Below are 20,572 nucleotides of genomic sequence, written 5' to 3'. Positions count from 1 at the left end.
GACATAACCGATGGTCTCAACAGCAAGGGTAAAAATCAGCAGTTCTCTAGGACTACTATTACAGTTACTCAAGATTATATAGAGACAAGGCTATTTATATTTTATAGATGAAGAAATTTGGCAAAACTCAACTAATTTGAATACTCACTTTCACAGTTATCAAAAACATATTTAAAACCATACTCATGGTAATGAAGGAAAGCTTTGTAACAATAGAGAATTGTGTGGACTCCTGGGTGGCTCAGTCGTTAAGCATCTGCATTCAGCTCAGGTCATGATCCCAGGGTCCTTGGATCAGGCCCCGCATCAGGCTCTCTGCTCCACGGGAGGCCTGCTTCTCCCGCTCCCACTCCCCCTGCTTGTGTTCCCTCTCTCGCTGTGTCTCTGTCAAATAAATAAATAAAATCTTTACAAAAAAAAAAAAAAAAGAGAATTGTGTAGTTGTTTTCACTTTGTATGTAGTTGTATATATGCATATATTCAGGGTTGCCAGATTTAGCAAACAAGAACATAGAGCACACAATTAAATTTGAATTTCAGATAAACAAATGAATATTTTTAGTATAAATGTGTCTGTAATATTGTGTATATTCTTGCGTATTTAATTATTATTTCATGTTTTCCTGAAATTCAAATGTAATGGTGCCTCCTTTATTTTATCTGGCAACCTGGTTGCAAGCCTGCTGGTAAAATCAGTTAACATCCAAGCAATGGCTACTGTTTACTTTAGTGCATTTATGAAAATCACATCAGAGAACTGTAAAAGATCATTTCAATCTTGCTAACCATAAGCTTCTACTTAAACAGAGATCACCATTTGTATTATCAAATACCACTGTACACTCGTCAATTAAAATGCAAATTGAGGCTACTTTTCCTGATGAACATACTTCAGAGATGAATAAAACTCATGAATAACTGATTAATGGTGAAAAATGATATATGGGTTTTAATGGCACTGTTAGATAAGTTAATCAGTGGAGTTGGAAACAGGAAAAGGAACAAATGGCTATATAATTATAAGATGCTCTATGGATTATACAGCAAGACGTCTCCTTAAGGAAATCTGGTACAAGAACTATTTCGAGGAAGTAGTGGGGCACGCGTAATCACATTACATGCTTCCTTCTCTACCTAACCAGTAATTTTGTCCAGCTGGGATCTAGTTAAATAAATTTCAAAGTCTCCCTTGAGGAAAAAGAAAAACCCCAAAAAGGCAGAGGCAGAGTAGTTTCTGCTTTTGCGTCAGAAATTGGGAGAGAGAGTGTAGAATGTGTACGCCTATCAATTTAGCAATAACCAATGGGGAGAAGAGGTGGCGGGGGTGGGGGGGGATGGAATAAACCTCTTTATTTTCTTCTGTACTTGTCCCACAGTGGGCCCCTCGAGACAAAGCACCGATGCCGTCTATGGCCTAAGGACAGCTTCAAGCATAAAACGAAGAAACTCTAAAATATGGACAGCCATCACTTAGAACTGAGATGTCCGAGTTTCAGGAGGTATAGATTTTAGGGAGCAAGGGGGAAGTCATTTGGTACTAAAAAAATTACAGATAGATCTTGACTATAAACAACGTGCATAAGAATCATCTCAAGATGTTTCCGTGCATCCATTTGTGAAATGCACTTGCTCTGTGGCTTTTTGATGTTGTCTCCTAATCACCTCCCCCTTCACTCTGACATCCTGGCCTCAGATGTGGCCCTCACAGGACAGCCCTTAGCTGGGGCCTGTCCTTTTGAGCCTAGATACACTTCCCACACCTCCCTTCTAATTCACCACCAACACTATTGAGAACCTAGAGCAGGCCCTCATTCCTGGGTTTTCACTCTTCTCTGTTCATTTGGCTCTGGCCTGTAGCTCTGTGGGACTCAAGTGAATTATGTGAAAGTTTTGTTCTGAGTAAAAATTAGAATGTAACAATCTGTCTCCTAATTTTGACATATTGGTCATCAATTTCCAAGTTGGGGAGATAATCTCACATTTAAACGTCATGGGTTTATGGGGCGCCTGGATGGCTCAGTCGGTTAAGTCGGTTAAGCCTTCTGGTTTCGGCTCAGGTCATGATCTCAGGGTTGTGGGATAGAGCTCTGCATCGGGCTCCGAGCACAATGTGTAGTCTGCTTGAGATTCTCTTCCTCTCTCTCTTCCTCTGCCCCTCCTCCGACTCATGTTCACTTGCTTTCTCTCTCTCTCTTTCTCTCTCTCTCTCAAATAAATAAATAAAATCATTTTTTAAAACATAAAATAAAGGTCATGGGTTTATGTAAATAATATCCACTTTCTTCCCATCAACAGAGAAAAAAGATTTAACAATTTGAAGGCAAGCCAAAATATAGAAAATGCAAAACTCTCTGAGTGGTGACGAACTGTAATGAAATCATGGGCGACTGGGCTATGATTATCGTTTATTGCACTTGGTTCTAAAACTCAAGTGAGAGTAAAATCAGATTTATGTAATACATGCCACATAACTGATATGTTCCCCTAATGACATTGTCTTTTTTTGCCAGTGCAAGAAGAATCTGTCTTATTAAAATTGTCTTACTGAAATTGTTTTTACTTAAGATCAACTTCTCTGACCGTAGTTTCTCTAACATAATCTCATTGGAAGGGGAGGCAACCAGGAGCCTAGCTGTGGAGGCAGGACTGATTCGCTGTTGCCCAAGAAGACCAAGAGCAGGCAGAGACACTTCCCAATTCTTCTCTGAGAGCTCAGATTTTGCGTTTTTTACGCATAGATTTTGTATTTGTTTTGCTTAAAAAAATCATTTCCAAAACCGTTTGCTCATTTTTTCACACTAACACTGTATTCCTCAGAATATAGGTCTCACCCTTACACGTTGTTTTATCATTGCCCGTTGCACATACATAAATCATTTCTTCACTCCATTGCCTTCCAATACAATTTCCTGAAGCTCATTATTCGATGAAGGGGGCTATATTTTTTAATACCAGGCACTTAATATCGACTTGAAGTAATTAGTCTTTGCTTTTCCCTTGGTAAACAAAATTGGATGTATCTAACATACAAAATTTACATGGAACTTTCAAATGGGAGTAGACCATAAAAACTTTATTTAACCTGAAATCCCGAGTTCAATAACAGTCCTTTTCCAATGCTTTCATTCGCTTCCCATGTTATTTTATTAATTTTTCAACTACTGTTAACATTTTTTTTAAAGATTTTATTTATTCATTTGAGACACAGAGATACAGAGAGAGAGAGAGAGCATGAGCAGGGAGAGAGGCAGAGGGAGAGGGAGAAGCAGGCTCCCCGCTGAGCAGGGAGCCCGATGCGGGGCTCGATCCCAGGACGCCGGGATCATGACCTTAGCTGAAGGCAGACGCTTAACCATCTGAGCCACCCAGGTGCCCCTACTGTTAACATTTTAAAACATAGATTTGAAAGAACAGTATGATGAACAACCACACTGCACCCATTATGACATTTTAGTTCCATTTCAGCATGCATCTCCAAAAAAGGGTATGCTCCTGTACAATCATGATATACCATTATCATACTAGGAAAATGACCAATAACTTAATACCCAGTCTGAACCCTCCTACACTGTTGGTGGGAATGCAAGCTGGTGCAGCCACTCTGGAAAACAGTATGGAGGTTCCTCAAAAAGTTGAAAATAGAACTACCGTACGACCCAGCAATTGCACTACTGGGTATTTACCCCAAAGATACAAAAGTAGGGATCCGAAAGGGTACGTGCACCCTGATGTTTATAGCAGCAGTGTCCACAATAGCCAAACTGTGGAAAGAGCCAAGATGTCCATTGACAGATGAATGGATAAAGAAGATGTGGTACACACACACACACACACACACACACACACACACACTGGAATACTATGCAGCCATCAAAAGGAATGAAATCTTGCCATTTGCAACGACGTGGATGGAACTGGAGGGTGTTATGCTGAGCGAAATAAGTCAATCAGAGAAAGACATGCATCATATGACCTCACTGATATGAGGAATTCTTTTTTTCGGATTTTTTTTTTTTTTAATTTATTTGCGAGAGAGAGAATGAGAGACAGAGAGCATGAGAGGGAGGAGGGTCAGAGGGAGAAGCAGACTCCCTGCTGAGCAGGGAACCCGATGCGGGACTCGATCCCGGGACTCCAGGATCATGACCTGAGCCGAAGGCAGTCGCTTAACCAACTGAGCCACCCAGGCGCCCCGATATGAGGAATTCTTAATCTCAGGAAACAAACTGAGGGTTGCTGGAGTGGTGGGGGGTGGGAGAGATGGGGTGGCTGGGTGATAGACATTGGGGAGGGTATGTGCTATGGTGAGCGCTGTGAATTGTGTAAGACTGATGAATCACAGACCTGTACCTCTGAAACAAATAATACATTATATGTTAAAAAAAAGAAGAAGATAGCAGGAGGGGAAGAATGAAGGGGGGAATCGGAGAGGGAGACGAACCGTGAGAGACTATGGACTCTGAAAAACAAACTGAGGGTTCTAGAGGGGAGGGGGTGGGGTAATGGGTTAGCCTGGTGATGGGTATTAAGGAGGGCACGTACTGCATGGAGCACTGGATGTTATACTCAATGAATCATGGAACACTACATCAAAAACTAATGATGTAGGGGCGCCTGGGTGGCTCAGTTGTTGAGCGTCTGCCTTCGTCTTGGGTCATGGTCCCAGGGTCCTGGGATTGAGCCCCGCATCAGCCTCCCTGCTTTGCGGGAAGCCTGCTTTTCCCTCTCCCACTACCCCTGCCTGTGTTCCCTCTCTCGCTGTCTCTCTCTCTCTCTGTCAAATAAATAAAATCTTTAAAAAAAAAAAACAAATTAATGATGTAATGTATGGTGATTAACATAACATAATAATAAAAAATAAAATAAAAACTTAATACCCAGTCTATTTTCAAATTTCCCCAATTTTCTGCCAGTGTTTTTTATAGCTGGCTTTATTTTAGTTTGTGTTTTCAAATAAAATGTAATATTTGTGCTACTTGAAAATGATGTGCTGATCTTGAATGTGAATGTGTAAACATAGATTCCATTTTGTTTAAGAGGAAAGGCTTGGTGAGATTCCATTTACATATTTCTGTCTATTTTATAGGTGATGGTTATACTTCGTATCGCATCCCACGAAGAAGTACATAACCTTAGATCATTCTAAGGCATTTCACATTTCCTTCATGTGAGGCAGAGACAGCCAGATCATTCCACAGTGGGTCCTTTTAAACTTTGTGATTAGGAAGTACAATGAGTCATTTATAACTTAGGAAATGTTCTCCTAAAAATCATCAGCTATACAAAATCACAAAATAAAATACCACAGGGTTTATGGGGAACCGGGGTCAGAGGAACAAATCGCAAAAACTGCATCAGTGACACACCAAAAAAAAAAAAAAGTGAAAATGGCAGCAAATCAGTTTTACACGTGCTAAATGGTTCAGAAATACATAAATACTATACAAATATGGCATTTTCTCCCCCAAAAGACTGCAGTTTGCCTGTGGGTTTCAGGAGGATGGGTCAATGAAATCATGCATAAGCAAGTGTTATGCCCAATTTGAGTTACGCTCAAACTGTTCCCTAATACATCAATCACATTGGAGCTAAAATCACATTACAACAGAAGGCAGCCTGTGGGTCCATGCTTGGATACCATATGAATATCCTGATTCTTCCCAATCCTTCTCTTCCTGGTTACAGCATCCAATGGTCCTTCCTGCCTGAGTCAGTGATTTCAATGACAGTTGCAAAGCAGTGATTTTCAAATTCCATCAGTCCTTCTAGATTTATAAGCTCACAATCTATGCAACTAGCTCTTCCACTTCTATACAGAGGGTGATCTGTGTTACCTCTTTCCACTACACATGAGTCTAATCCATTTTCTCTCTATCCTTCCAATGTTTTAAAACCATGATTTTAGGTTTTCTCAGTCTTCCTGTCTCCCAGTTACAAATCCCCATTTCTTTATTTCTCATATCACATGCTTTGAAATTCCTTTACCATGCTGGTCACTATCTTTTGAATAAGCTCCAATTTGCATCCAGTAAATATAATTTTCCAAGTGGGGTCTTATTGAGTAGATTGAGACAATTGCCTCCTTCACTCTGGACGTTATGGTGATAGTGATGCAGCTGGAGGTCAGCATAGCTTTGCTAAGGTCACATCTCACTGTTGGCTCATATTTTCACTAAAATTGCTGAGCTAAATTTCCTCCAACCACACTTGTCTGATTTTTTTTTAAACTAGGATCAAGAACTTACTGTGTTCAATGCCATTTTAGTAAATTCAACCCAATTGTCCAAATTTTCTATTCAGTTTTATATACTAGCTATAAATCCAAGGGGTTCTATTTTTTTATCCAAGTCATTAACAAATTTGATCAGCAAAGGGCTGAGGACAAAGCTTGCCCTAGATTACAATCATCTGACATTTCTTGATTATAATCATTCATCCAGAGTTCAATCTATCAAACTGTCCTTGCCTCGAGCTAACATTTCTCCATCGAATCTTCAAAGATATCACATGAGGACCTTGTCAAATGCTTTGCTGAAGTCCAAATACTCTGGGTCTGCAGGGTGGCCCTTAATGACCCCTTTAGTCACACTTTTTAAGAAAGAAATAAGGTTAGTGTGACATCACTTGTCATTAGTGAAACCATGCCATAGCCTCATGATGCTGGTTTCCTTTCCAAGGGGTTCATAAGCTACTGAATATCAAGCAACTCATTCATCAAAGTAACAAAAGAAGATGTTTTTAAAAAGTAAATATGGAATACATTTAGGGAGAATTATCTTGAAATTCAGATAAAATATGAAGTTATAATACTTGCTTATTTAAAATTCCTTAAAGTTTCTTTCGTGCTTTCTGACCATGAATTAATTTTGTAGAAGCATGAAAATATGGCAAAAAGTGTGATTAATTTTAAAAGAAAGTTTTTCATATTTAGTGTATGTTTAGTGCATAATACAGTGCATATTTTTGATGCATTGTAATAAGTTTAATTTTTATATATTTTAACATGTCATTATTTTCAAGGGTTTGCAATATTCTAAAGGAAAAAAAAATGTTGAAGTCAGTCCTATTTGTGAAACCTGCTTTTAAAATTTTAACATCATGAGCTTGTGACACCAGCTGTGTGGCCTCATTAAATAACTTTCCCACATTAACAGCTTTTTGCAATGTTTGATAGGTCTATAAATCTATCCAGAGAGAGAAGGAATCAGTCAGTTAACAGGTCCAACCAAAGGGACCAATCAGTAATTTTGTGGCAGACAATCCTGAAAATAAATTGATGTGTGTTAAAAGTTTAGCATTGCTGTTGTATTCTGGAGTGAAAATTCATGCAGTAAAACTGACATAATGTTACTTCATAAAATTAAACACGAGTGAGAAGAAGTCCAGTGACTATTTTTGTATAGACTTAGTACACTAAAGATGTGTTTCTGGCAATAAATTTTCCTAGACCTAGAACAACACCATCATCGTCTTTGAATTCAAGTAGGAAAATCACTTAGTGCAACACCCAGAATTTCTCTTGTGAGTTAGCACTGTTGAAAACCAACAGAGTGAGGTATAAGGTTGAAACTGTAGAGAAATATAAACATACTCTAACTGATGCACTTAAATGTGTGTTCTGTTTATTTTAAGATATTAAGATAGTTAAAGAGCTAATATGCATGCTTAAGTTATCGGGAATTGAAAGTGAATATATAAATAACTTTATATTAAAGTTGGACTCCAACACTAGGCATCTAATCCAAGAAAACTAATATGTTTAATATTATCACAGTATGTGAAAGGCTCATTTAAGTGTTAAAAAATAGAAAATACTGGCGCCCCTGGGTGGCTCAGTTGGTTAAGCATCCAACTCTTGATTTTGGCTCAGGCTGTGATCTCAGGGTCGTGAGATCGAGCCCTGTGACAGGCTTTGGGCTGGGCACAGAAACTGCTTAAGACTCTCTCTCCCTCTCCCTCTGCCCCCATAACCGCCCCCCACTCTCTCTAAAATAAATAAACAAAACTTAAAAAAAAGAAAATATTGAAGTCCATTTCAAATGGAATAGAAAAATAATCCTATTTTTAAAAGGATAATTTAATTACTTTGTTTTCCTGAAAAGATAATTAATACTTTGCCTTTAATTAATTTGAATTTCACTAGGAATCACGGATCTAAATGTTACTTGGTAGTTTTCATCTTCTATTGAAACACTGATTTTTTTCCTTGAAATATCCAATAATTGTCACATTAGGCAAGGAATAAAATTCATAAGACAAATGATTCCTTCCTTTCTTTCCACATTGAAAACAGAAATTATTGTCTGTTTTTTTCAGTGATTTTTAAAAATCTTGGTAATCACTATGATTATTAGTGTTAGTGCTTATTATGCTAACCCATATTTTAGGGAATTATAGAATACGTACCATACAAATGAAATCAACTCGTTAATAGTAAATTATACAAAATACATCTTACTATGGAAGGTTCGATGTTAAGTTCAGATGGCTTTCTTATGAATTTATTTATTTCTCTCCCTTTCTCTCATCCCATCTAAACAAATTCTATTAATTACAAATTTAGCTCTGGCTCAGGAAATTACTGACCATACTTTTCATCTGTTTGTAGTGAGTTCCCCAGGGCTATGAAATTAGTGGGATAGAACATTGTCCTGGTTCTGTGCCAATTACTTTTAAAATAAACATCTTTGAACTAAAATGAGCATTGTGCCAATTTTTGTATATGATTTAGAAAATGATTTTTAAAATTAGAAGAAAGTCTTGGCTTAGTTTCTATAATGGTCTAACATTATCCAAGTCCATTATCCTCTTCAGATTGATGAGTTCCATTGTGGATGACATTTAATTAAATAAGATAATGCATATCTTATTAATATGAATGTTCTTATTTATCTCTTAAGAGGGAGTTTGCATAGTAAAGAAAGTCACATTTTAATGGTTACATTAAATAATATTTTTCAGGTTGGGGAATATAAAAAGCTGAAGTGTAACTGGTTTCCAAATATTTATTGTGTTATACACAGTTCGTTTCACAAACTGATATATTAAGATTCAATGTTTTTCTTTCTTTCATTCCTTTTTGACATAAATGAAATGTCTTGTGATTCTTAGATATATTGGTCATGTTTATCATACTTATATGTTCAAAAATAAACTTTTTTAATTTTCTAATATAAAAATATTCAGGTACAATCCACAATATCATATGGTCCATAAAAGCAAAGGCATTCACAGAAAAGAAAATTCTGACATAATTTGTTCTGAATGTTATTACCCAGTGTCATATCACATTTTCTATCTGAGATGGATATCAAACAATGAATATGCTCTATGCACTAGAATTGGAACTTTGAAGAATAAATTCCAAACTAAGAAAGAAAATAGGAATGTAGCCACTTCTAAAGCATTAAAAAAAAAAAAAAAAAGACTAATTAGGACCCTTTGTTTCACACACATACATAAAGGACATGTGTGACATAATAATGAGTTTCAAATACGTAAAAAAGATTCTATAAGGAGAAATGGAAACTTGTCTGTGTTTGCAATGAATGTCACAATCAGAAATGAGTCCATGAGGAAGAGTTGTGACTGGCCCAATAAAAGGTCTTTATCTTTCACTGATAAAACACTGGATAACAGCAGGTTGCTTACTAGAAGTAGTTTAATAGAAGAATAGATAACACCTATTTTCTGACCAATTTAAACATTCATAAACTAAAGAGAAAGAGAGAGAAAGAATGGCATTAATATGGATAAGCAAAATGCACAGGTCATTTAAAATTTATAAGTTAATGATTTTTTAAATATTTTCACAAAACCTAATAACTACCATAAAATAGCTTGAGAAATAACAAAAACAGTTAATTTGAATTCTGTTTCAATTTCCAAATCCTAGCCTCTGTGAGGATGCTTATGGCCTCAAAGCAGGCATCCAGATTGACATTAATTAATTATGTTCTCAAAGAGAATACCATTCCACAGTGTTATTTCTAAGATATTTTAAGAGGTAATGAGGCTCTGAAATCATAGTTGAAATGGCATTAATAAAGAAGTAAGAAAGTATTTTAACATGTAGGGGAGACAAAAGGGAAGCTAAGTAGGGCAGATAAAAGAATGGTGGTATAAATATGTGGGGATTTTACTAGAGATGCAGAACCACTACATATATTCTTTGTTATAGAAATATGGGCATGTTATAAGGATTGACCTTGCACAATCGCAGGAGCTGGTTAGGTGGTCTCTGTAAGGTCTTTCTATCTGCTGTTTGGTCTTCAGTCTGCAAAAAGTGTCAGGGAAGCTGGAACTCAGGAGCGCGAGCTGGAGCCCACAAAGACAGACTGGAACCTGGTAAGTGCCTATCCCTGTACGCTGCTGACTCCATGTCCTTCAGGGGAAGCTGGAGCCTCTCACCTTTGAGCTAAACACACACCTGGCCCAGGCATCAGAGAAGGGAAAAGAGGGTGTGCAATATGGCCTGTACCAACAAGGGGAGCCGGCAGGTAAATGAAACAAAATGGGTGAGCTGTCCCAACACCTGTGCCTCTCCACTGATCTCCTGAGCATCAGAATAATACAACTGCAACTTCACTTCCTTTTTTCAAATGTCTTTGTAGCTCCCCCCCCACTCCCCCTCCCCGACTAGAAATATACAGGGACCAGAATTCTGAGAAATGTTGTCCAGCCTAGCCAAGTGAGCATACTGCCAGGCCACCAGAGTATGCTTAGGGATTATCCAGAAAATGAAATGACAGCCTAGTTCTAAAATGTATGCTCCAACAAAACTTCTCCAAGCTACAAACCTGAATTGCATCCATTTATTTGCATGCTGTGCAAAAAAGAGGTGCTACATCAGAGTGCTGGCAGAAACAGAAGGCAGACCCAAAGGGTTTAACCAAAAAAAAAAAAAAAAAAGCTTAAAGAAGAGAGGGTACACAGAGTGGTGAGCAGAGCTAAGGATGCACAAGGGATGATGACAGCCGGGACGCAGCAGCTACACAGAGCCATTACCACCCAAAGTTGCCCGGAGAGGCAAGAGGAGGGAACAGCCCCGGTGGGAGAGGTAGGGGGCTAGAAGCATCTCCTGAAACCTCACTCCAAGGAAGGCAGTCTCTGTCTAAACTGTAGCACTGGGAGGAGGGAGCCAGGGACAAGCATCCTGGCTTCTCTCTGCTCTGGGTCTCCACTCGCAGGCGTTTTCCCAATGGGGCTGGACCTGCCAGGACCCCAGCGGGCAAGGAAGCCCGGTGGATGCTCAGGGCAGGCAGCCTCTTAGCACACAGCACGGAACACAGAAGGCTGGACAATGGATTTCCGGGAAAACAGAGTCAGCGGCAGGCCATCATTCTAAACCAAAATGAGCCTCTTCACAAGCAGTAGATGTTTTTAAATGACTTTTGCAGACCCTACCGAAGACGTTACAAGCCAATAATAGAATCGTATAAATATTACTAAGGGTGACACATTTCGGGGAAATACTAAATTACTCAAAAGGTAGATGTCCCTCAGAGTCTTTCTACCTATTATGGTGTGTTTTATTTCCCATTTAATGTCATGCTCCCCAAGGCACCAGGACACTTGGGGACCAAGTGCAGACCCCGACAGGTGCCCCCCACTCCATTGGGTGTATGTACATCTCACCAACTGCTGGATCCCCTCTTCCTTCCCCAAATCTGTCCACCCCCAGCATCAAGCCAGCAAGCCTCACATGCACTGCAGAGAAGTAGATGCAGCATCTCTCCTGCACGTGGGCCCGCTGCTCCTACCCAAGGATGTTGCAGCTTCACTGAGGGACTCCCAAAGAACCTGGAACCAGGGAGCTTTGACAGAGTGAAAGTCAATTGTTAAGGGACATTTTGGCCATTTCCTCAGGAATGCCCTGGGACAACCCGTGGCCCTATGTAGGAAGAACCTTCTGTTTAGATCTATCCTTTTCTGCTTCCTCAACTTTTGTGTGTGTATGTGGTTGGCCTGTCCTCAACCTATCTAAAAGTTAAGCCTACTTCTCTGTACCACCTAGAAATAAAGACTTAAGTACCCCCCAGCCATCTGTTGGGAATAAAATGTTTATCTCGCTGCCACTCAATATTTAGCAGAGACTCAGCTGAGAGATACTCTATTTACAGTGGGGAACCTATCAGGAACCCACTGAGTCCTGTGGCAAGGAGAGCTAAGTGCTTGGACTGCTATTGTTTACTCCACCATCCCTGTAGAACTGTTTTCAAACACAACTGAACCTGAAAACAGTCAATGACAGAAGGAAATCTGAATCACACTGATGTTTCCTTAATAGCTCCCTAGGTCTTTGGTTGCTTTCTCTTTCCAAGTTAAGTCCTGGAGTTGCCAGATCTTTCCTGAGTTTACGCGCACTCAGCAACATTGTAGAGGAAGGATCTGTTAGAAGACCGTTTCAAAAGCTCTCAGTCAAAATTACTTATTTTTAATAGATGTTGGTTTGCTCTTGGAATGAAGTATACACTATGTGCCCACGGAAAGGTAATATTTAAATTGGTGTTTCTTGATAGGCGCTCATTTATTTCCTTATATAATGAAGACTTGTCTTTTGCCAAGTGCTTTTCCTAAGCTGGTGCACAGCCTCTTCTATTTCTGGGTCTCATTTGAAGTCATACTTTTTCAAGATGACAACCTAGAGGTAATGAAGGGAGAGGGGAAATATGTGCACAGTTGGCTGACTTAGCATATTTATCTTGTGATACTTATTAATAGATAGTTAAAAGTTAACTCTACCTTCCCAGCTCCTCTTGATCAGAAGTTTAGGAATGAGATAACATTGAAAACTAGTTTGCTCCCCGCACTCCCTTTATCATGTAAATATTACATAGCTTCTTCTTTGCAAAATATGGTTACCATGGACATGGCAAGGTGATTATCCTGGTGTCAACAGTAAAGAGAGAACGGGGAAGACAGATGAGACCAAGAACATGCTCAGGGCATGCAGCTTCTTTTTATGAGGACATAAGTTTAAGAGATTAAGCAGTTTATATATTTTGAACACTCACAAGTGGATGTTGAATGTTCTTTTCTTTTCTTTTCTTTTTTTTTTAAGATTTTATTTATCTATTTGACAGAGAGAGAGACAGAGAGAGAGGTAACACAAGCAGGGGGAGTGGGAGAGGGAGAAGCAGGCTTCCTGCCGAGCAGGGAGCCTGATGCAGGGCTTCATCCCAGGACCCTTAGGATCATGACCTGAGCCGAAGGCAGACGCTTAACAACTGAGCCACCCAGGTGCCCCAAATGTTATTTTCTTAAAATGTTAGTACTTCATTAGGTTATTTAAATCAAACCTCCAGTCTTATTACAAATTAAATCATAATAAGCCAGGTTTAAATGAATGAAGAAGAGAGGTAAATCAGGGTAAAAGAATACGTTTCCTTCACAAAAAAATTTTTGGTGAAAAGAGCACTGACGAATCTTTATTATAAAATATTTGATTATTATCGGCTTCTGATTAAGTTCAAATACATGCAAAGGTTTGGTGGTTAAAAAATAATGATCAGTATTCTCTGCTCAATGTTGCTGTGAACCTAAAACTGCTCTAAAAATAGTCTATTCAAAATTCTGAAAAATAAAATAAAAGACTAAAAACGTGGACAAAAATACATGGGCACACTCACGTACCTGTTGGCCATCTAGAGGTCCCATTCATCCCCATGCTGAGCATCACAGGTCACTTTCTTTAAGTGGTAAAGGCATAGTGTGTAATGGTTAAGGAGGCATGCTAACCCAGATGATGTGAGTTAAAATCCTGATTTTGTCACTTACAGCTGCATGACACCAGCAAGTTATTTTCCTTATTTGTAAAATGGGGTATATTAGTTCTCTACTACTACATAACAAATCACCCCAAAACTTAGTGATTTAAAACAATAAACACATCATATTATTTCAGTTTCTTTGGGCCAAGAACTCAGAAATAGTTTGGTTGGGTGGATCTGGTGTGGGGTCTCTTCTGATTTTGAAGGCAAGACATGGGCTGGGCTGCAGGTCCTTTGAAGGGTGATGTGGGGCTAGGGTTTCCAAGATAGCTCACTCATGTGGTGCTTGCTGTCGGCAGGAGGCCTCAGTTCTTCCCCACGTGGGCTTCTTGGTGGGCAGCTTGGATCTCCTCACAAGATGGTGATGATTTAGCAAGACTCTCCCCACCCTGCCTGACTCCACTTAGTAATTTTCCATCACTTCCCTTCACTTTGCCTGTGGGCTGTAAATCCTCAGCTGTCTCTAGTGTTCAGAGGGAAGCCAGTTTCTCTCCGCTGTTACAATAGTCTTGACATGGATCACAAGAAAGTCCCCCTTACTGTCTTAACAAGCATCAGAATAATTTTTTTCTTTAACACCTCTAGGGCAGGGTCCTTTGTAAGTTATCTGGTTCCAGCTCTGCTACAGGCCCACAGAACCCACAGGTGGCTCCCATACCCTTGGCCACCACACTCCAGGGGTGCTGTGGGTCTTTTGTTCTGTTTTGCTGCTGGGTCTGACAGCTCTAGCATGTCTATATTCTTCAGCATATTCATGTGTGAACCTGACATCAGGCCCTCAACAACCCCTACCAAGACCATAGATCAGGCTGTCTGGTTTTCTTGCAGCTTGTCATCATTTGGCTTTAAATGGGGAGGAAACAACTCCTTTTTTCCCTCATTGAAGTACAGGTCACACTGCCTCTTTTCTTTTGTACCCTGAAGCTGGGTAGGTTGGTTAATTCAGGCAAAACAGGTTTGGGGCCACTCCTTTTGCAAGTCTGGCATAGATTAGCACCTAATGTGAGGGTACTTAGCACCCATTGTTCCCAACCTCTACCAAAATTCAAAGGAACCAAAGGGACATGAAAATGGATCCTGGCGGGAAACCGTTCGCTGAAAACATTTTTACACTTCCTTCAAAGAGAGTGCCTTTTGATCTCAAGTCCTTTGACCGGCCTCTGCTGAGATGTGACTCAGGATAGGAAATTTTACACATACCAATAACCAAAGGTATGTTCGTTATTGTTATGCAACAAGATGTCTGCATGACCAATATTTTCCCTTGCCTGCGCACACATCTCCTTTTCAAATAAGTCTGCTGTTAATTGAAAAGAGCAAAATTACTTCTATGTAAATTATTATTAGTGTAAATGCTCTACTAAGCATTGACTAGAGGCCTTATGTATTACTACTGACATTCTAAGTATTTGCCTTGGGTTGCTTGCTAGGAGATATAACACTTTTTTTTTTTTTTTTTTTTACAGTTCCAGTGTCTGCCCCTTGCAGTATTTTCTCTGAGATAAATCCGACTTTCTGCACCTTTAAGGTATTCTGTAACCTGTGCCTAGTTTCATTCTCAAGAATGTAGTTGAATAGTAAATTCTAAGACAGCTATCCTAAAATTGTTGCCAATACAGCGGTTTTTAACTTTTGGAGGTGATCAGTATATGCCACCCTAAGATATGCCACTCTGACATATTGCTAGATGCTTTTGAGCTGAAGGTAATTGGAAAGGGCGGACCAGGAAGAGCTCTTTGCCCTCCTCCTTTCTGCCTCAAAGCAGGGCACATGTTCCCTCTGTGAAGGTGATACACATTTCCATTTGTAGGCTGTTCCTCCCAGGAGGATCAGAGAGGCACTGAGATGAGAGGATAGGAGAGTGAGTCTGTGTAACAAACCTTACTCTCAATTACTGTGCATTTCCTAGTCCCCTTCCCACAATTTATTGCCCCGAGCCCAGTCCCTGCCTAGTTACTTCTCTACAATTTATTGCCCTTTCTTAAAATTATATATTTATAGCCCAACTCTAAATGCTTCTTTGGGTTTTTACTTTTTTTTGAGAGAGAGAGAGAGAGAGCACAGGCGCACTTGAGTGGGGAGGAAGAAGGAGGGGAAGAAGGAGAGGAGAGATAGGGAGACCCCAAGCCAGCTCCACGCCCAGCACAGAGCCCAACACAGGGCTCCATCTCAAGAACCTGACATCATGACCTGAGAAGAAATCAACAGTTGGCTGCTTAACCAACTGAGCCACCCAGGTGCCCCTGGGTTTCTACTTCTTTTCTACGAAGCTCCTATACCCTTAAAGATATTAACATCAATTAAAAATATATATATATATGCCTTTTTGCCTGTTATTCTGTCTTCTGTCAGTTTAATTTGCAGGATTATAATTTAAGAGGTCAGAAGAGAAGTTTTTCTTCTTTTACCCTTTGGGCTTATATCCTTTGAAGAAATAGCGGAAACACAAAAGTTCTGGTAAGGAATTAGGCTTTTATTGATGGGGTTCAGGACATCCTACCCCAAAATATGGCACCTTGACATACTGAATATTTGAAGCTGAAGGAATTTGAGAAAAGGCATGTGCAGGAAGGAGTTTCTGAGCTTCGCCCAAAGCAGGTCATAAAACACGAGAAAGACTTCCTGACCTACATGTGAAGCAGGTGAGAGGTGTCCTCCCTTGTTATCTCCAAAGATAAAAGGACACTGAGAGGAGTCTGAACACCTTGCTAAGTTTCCTCCAGTTGGCTACACTCAAACTCTTCGTCCTCTGGTATCTTGCCATGACTTTTCACTATCCCTCATACTCAGTATGAAAACACTCAGGTTTCAGCAATTCATCACATCTTCATTTCCTTATGAAGACCCCCATGTTGCATAAACTATATATTAAATAAATTTGCTTTATTTGTTTAAAGGGAGTCATATTAGCCCGAATTCAAGGGGAGGACAGGGTCAAAGAGTTTCTGGATGTGTTTTATAATCACCAAAACTCCTTCATCTTGCTCTTAACTTAGTTGTACTCTCTATTAAACTCCTAAGGCCGATCACATCAATTCCGTTTACTTCCATGACCTCCATCCCAGTCCAAACTGCCGTCACCCTTCACCTGGACTCCTACTCTTCTTGCTTCTCACCTTGTCCAGAGAAAATCCGTTCTCCATGCAGCAACGAGACAGTTTGCACCAAACCCTGACTAAATCCCCTTGTTACTTCCTATCACTCTTAGAATAAAACTAAAGCTCCCTACCTATAGGGCTGAAATGATTTGCACCCCCCCATTTCACCTTCGTCTTCTACCTACCCATTACCATGTTCTAGCCACACCAGTCTTCTTTCTTCCTCAAATATGCCAAATCCTGTCACACCTTGGAGATTTTCCCAGAAGGCTTCCCTGCCTAGACCTTCACATTTTTTCTCCTCCTCATCCTTCAAGTTTCAGAGCAAGGATGACTTCCTCAGAGCGGCCCTCCTGGATTGACTCTTTTTTTTTTTTTTTAAAGATTTTATTTATTTTTTGACAGAGAGACAGCGAGAGAGGGAACACAAGCAGGGGGAGTGGGAAAGGGAGAAGCAGGCTTCCCGCTGAGCAGGGAGCCCGATGTGGGGCTCGATCCCAGGATCCTGAAATCATGACCTGAGCCGAAGGTAGTCACTTAATCAACGAAGCCACCCAGGTGCCCCCCTGGATTGACTCATACAAGTGCATCCAACCCTCCCCCAGTTACTATCTATCCTATCACCCATTTTATTTCCTTTGTAGCACATTTGTAATCTAGAATTTTCTGTTCATGTGCTTAGTTATTTAGTGTCAACTCTTCCTTCCCCTCTCTTCCCCCATTCCCACTAAATTAAACCATTTAAAGGCACTTTTAACTCCTTATTCCTTATCCACCACACCAAGAACTATGCCTAGAATACAGTGGATGCTCAATTAATGTTTGCTGAAATATCCCCTGTACCGAGAGCTACAACTGGAACATAGTATATGTCCTGGGACATAGATGTTCAACAAATACTTGTTGGATATTGAATGAGTGGAAGCTGCCATCTTGCTCCACGCAGCTCACCAGTCTCCATGATTGGGTCTCTGCCTTCTTGAATGAGAGTGTGTGTTTATACCCTGATTTCTCTCATGCAAGAATCTGTCAGTGGAATAGGGCCTACCCGAATCCAGTATGATCTCATTTTAAATTGATTACATCGGCAAAGACCCCATTTCCATATAAGTCACATTCACAGGTATGGGGGTTAGGACTTCAGCATATCTTTTGGGGAATATATTCAACCCACACCAGTACCTAACACCATACTTACACTGGGGGCTCCCAGTACCTAACACATTCCCAGTACCTAACACAGTACTTATTCTGGGGAAATTTTCTTTTCAATTTCGACTTTTCTCGGACCCCTACTTTAGTTTCCCTGTTTAGATTGGAAGTCAGCCCTGAGTCTAGGCATTTCACTTATCCAAGGCTCTGGTATCATGTGGGTCCTCCAAAGCCCTTCCTCCTGAGGGCTGAGTCCTGATGTGTTCATTGAACCCTGTGATTCCCAGTTTCTACTCATTCCTCAGGAGCCTACCACTAACAGACTAGGATAGCTTTCACATGACATATAGCATATCAGAGCACTAGGAAGATTAAAATTCATTCTAGTTATATAATTAAATTGTATTACAAGCTTTTTTGTTGGGTAGAGGAGATAATCTGGAAATCTAATGACCATTTATAACATCGCATTTTTCCTTAGAAACACTAAATTGTATTGAATTTATAAATTACAAATAAGCTCTTAGAATGGAATTGCATGGGTAAATTGGGGAACACCTAGATATAAAAAGTTAAAAATGATGCAATAATCAAATAACAATATGATAGTAATATATAGATCACAGGGTAATGACACCTAAAAGTGCTATTGCTTCTAGAAAGGTATTTGTACTTTAATAACTCCAAATCTAAAGAAACGAAGTTCTAATACAGAATATTAGTCAATGTCATAGGAGGCACCGTATTTTTTTTCTTTTTTATGGTTTGCCAGGAATTTCTAATGCTTTAGAATCACAAACATATGTAGAAGTTTATTTTTCTGTAAATGTTGGCCCTAGCTTTTGAATCCAGTGAGCCAACAACTCACTTTGTCTTGCCATAGAAAGGGGATTCTCTAAGAGATGGGATTCTGCACAGCTAGCAGGTCACCCGAGGAGTGATGGCAGTTCCAGACTACCCTGAGCAGGCCATAGGATTTCTGGCTCTCTGCCTACTGTAGGGAAGAATTCTAGTACATTCTTCCATTGTTGGCTTAATGGGGGCAGAGGTGTATACAGGGTGATTCTTTGTATTGGACATACCTCCTAAATTTCTAGGAGAGGCAAATTCATGCCATCAACTCCTCATAATAATGGGTATTTGCTAAATTTTTTCGCACTAAATCAACAGGATTACCTTACACAGTGAAAGATTCCTAAGTGGTCAGAGGGGCTCTGGATCCTGGAAGTGGAGAGGGAGGAAAAGAGTGAGGTATTTCTTTAAGTTGTCTACAAATAGGAATCTTTGATCTGAAATAGAGAATCATGTGAAGCTAAGCCTGATGTGCCATGGACTCATTATATAAGAACAGTGTTTTGTTGCAGTGCTGCTTTTCTGACTCAACAGGTACCCACATACCTTCTGCCAGGTCTTAAAAATCCTCAGAGCTCATTGTTCTGGGAGGTAGGCATCATTCCTTTGACTTCAGCCCATTTGCAGCTAGCAGAATCTAGCTTCTGATTAAAATAGCACAGACATTTTCCCAGAAAGCAGGTATTTGTCACTTCCCAAAGGACAAACCAGCTACCCTATATCTTGAAGTGGATCTTTAGAAGGGTTTTGAAAGCCCATTTATCACTGGGCTATTCTCAAATAGATGGAGAGAGGAATGGAATATTCATATTTACTTATCAAACATTTCTTGAGTCTCTATTGTGTGAAAAATCTTTACTCAAGGCACTAACTAGTAGCATAATGCAATGATGAATAAGACAAAGCATCTTTGGGGGGCTCCTGGGTGGCTTAGTCAGTTAAATGTCTGCCTTGGCTCAGGTCATGATCCCCAGGTCCTGGGATGGAGCCCCTCATCAGGTGCCCTGCTCAGTGGAGAGCCTGCTTCTCCCTCTCCCTATGCTGCTCCCCCAGCTCGTGTTCTCTCTCTCTCTCAAATAAATAAATAAAATCTTAAAAAAAAAAAAAAAAAGACAAGGGGTGCCTGGGTGGCTCAGTCTGTTAAGCATCTGACTTTAGTTCAGATTATGATCCCAGGGTCTTGGAATTGAGCCCCGCATCAGGCGCCCTGCTCAGCAGGGAGCCTGCTTCTCCCTCTCCCTCTGCCTGCCACTCCCCCCTGCTTGTGCTCTCTCTCTCTGTCAAATGAATAAATAAAATCTGAAGAAAAAAAAAAAAGACAAAGCATCAGCATTCAAAGAGGAGAGAGAATTTGCAATTTAGGGGAAGTGCTCTAACAGAGGTTGAACCCAAGGCGGGGTTTCTAAATAGGATGACGTCACTTCTGACTGGCCAGATCTGCACCTTGACTGATGATGAGAAAGATCTTCAATAAACAGAAATAATCAGAAGGTAGGGGCAGGTGAAATGGAAGAACATTCTTGGCAGAGAGAAGAGCATGAGTTAAGGCACAGGGCTGGACCTATCTGGAGACGGAGTTGCCCAGTGTGACCTAGCAAAGTGTGATATAAAGAAGTGGATCAGGGCACCTGGGTGGCTCAGATGGTTAAGCGTCTGCCTTCGGCTCAGGTCATGATCCCAGGGTCCTGGGATCGAGTC

The 20,572-nt window shown here is 40.2% G+C and overlaps 1 long non-coding RNA gene across 2 annotated transcripts in view; it reads left to right on the top strand.

Annotated features, from left to right (window-relative positions):
• The window catches only part of LOC123852513 (uncharacterized), a 47,742-nt gene extending 31,654 nt beyond the window's left edge, over positions 1-16,088 (top strand). The window contains exons 4-5 of one of the 2 annotated variants that reach the window (XR_008506990.2): positions 10,276-10,347; positions 15,239-16,088. This is a non-coding gene — a long non-coding RNA (uncharacterized LOC123852513). The remainder of the gene's footprint in view (positions 1-10,275; positions 10,348-15,238) is intronic. The other variant, XR_010407234.1, reaches the window with a different exon arrangement.
• The last annotated feature ends 4,484 nt before the right edge of the window (positions 16,089-20,572 follow it).

The sequence above is a fragment of the Mirounga angustirostris genome, unplaced genomic scaffold, assembly GCF_029215605.1.
Source record: "Mirounga angustirostris isolate CCGP_5_RB_7025 unplaced genomic scaffold, mMirAng1.0.hap1 SCAF_14, whole genome shotgun sequence".
NCBI lineage: Eukaryota > Metazoa > Chordata > Mammalia > Carnivora > Phocidae > Mirounga > Mirounga angustirostris.
The sequence above is the reverse complement of the archived record's forward strand: the minus strand, read 5'-3'. Positions and strand labels throughout refer to the sequence as shown.